Source organism: Colobus angolensis, unplaced genomic scaffold (assembly GCF_000951035.1).
Source record: "Colobus angolensis palliatus isolate OR3802 unplaced genomic scaffold, Cang.pa_1.0 Scaffold215, whole genome shotgun sequence".
In the NCBI taxonomy this organism is placed as follows: domain Eukaryota; kingdom Metazoa; phylum Chordata; class Mammalia; order Primates; family Cercopithecidae; genus Colobus; species Colobus angolensis.
In genome coordinates, this window is record NW_012115322.1 from 4,876,526 (window position 1) to 4,877,819 (window position 1,294).

Below are 1,294 nucleotides of genomic sequence, written 5' to 3' on the forward strand. Positions count from 1 at the left end.
GCCAGGATGGTCTCGATCTCCTGACCTCGTGATCCGCCCATCTCGGCCTCCCAAAGTGCTGGGATTACAGGCTTGAGCCACCGCGCCCGGCTTATATATTTTTTTTTTTACTAGAAGCATCTGATTTAGACTGTGGAGAAAAAAGAACCATAAAAATGCTTATCTAATCATTATAATTCAGAAAACAATTGAAGAGCTCTTCCAAGTAACTAAGTCACCATATATAACTACATAAATGAATTAGAAATAAGTAATATCACTTATGTTTTCAAGAGAAGTCATTTCTGACAATAATATTCATCATAGAAACTGGCAAAAATCATTAAACAGTTAATCACAAATTAAGGAGAAAAAATAGACTCTAAATACTTGCACTCTAAAATAATAAAGAAAAATAGGAAAAAGAAAAAACACTCCTGCACTAGGGGCTGTAAACTGTTTTACTTGGCTTATGTAGTAGCAAAAGTAGACTTTTTTTTCAAAGAAAATATTTTATGCTGATATTTAAAAATAAGGATTTTTCAGATCTATTTCTGCTCTTTAAAAAACTAGTGAGAATTGATTTTTACAGCATTTAGCATTTCCATTTAGCAAGGATCCTAGAACTGAATAAGAGCATCCCATTTACAGGTCACATACTCTCCAGGCTTCCATTGTCTCCATTTGGCAAGCAACATGAAAATATTGTTTTTGGAGGTTTATTCCACTTGTATCTCACTTGAGATTTTAACAAAATGTGGTCAGAAATGTACTTAGTCGTGTAAGTATGTAAGCAGTCATGGGAAGCATGAACAGAACGTGCTATGTGAAAGAATATGCCAGGTAAAGAGAAATTTTTGAGGAGCTATGACAAAATGAAAAGGGGTTTGGTATTCAGGGGTTATAACGCTATGAGTATATGAAACTATGACAGAATGTTTTGGAGTGGATAAAGAACAAGCTCTTAACTTGTTAAAGGGGCTGACTAATAAATACATGAAAAGAAAACAGTGCGATGGATGATAGTTTTTCTATTTAATTATTTTTTCACGTTAAATTCACTGAGTTGTATTCACAGGTCTGATAGCAGTTACTTTTTTATTTATTTTTTGAGATGGAGTCTTGCTCTGTCGCCCAGGCTACACAGTGCAGTGGCACGATCTCAGCTCACTGCAAGCTCCGCTTCCCAGTTTCACGCCATTCTCTTGCCTCAGCCTCCCACGTAGCTGGGACTACAGGAGCACGCCACCATGCCTGGCTAATTTTTTTGTATTTTTAGTAGAGACAGGGTTTCACCGTGTTAGCCAGGAGGGTC

At 36.6% G+C, this 1,294-nt stretch overlaps 1 protein-coding gene across 1 annotated transcript in view; it reads right to left on the reverse strand.

Annotated features, from left to right (window-relative positions):
* The window catches only part of MBD5 (methyl-CpG binding domain protein 5), a 520,295-nt gene that overhangs the window by 324,241 nt on the left and 194,760 nt on the right, over window positions 1-1,294 (reverse strand). The window lies entirely within an intron of this gene.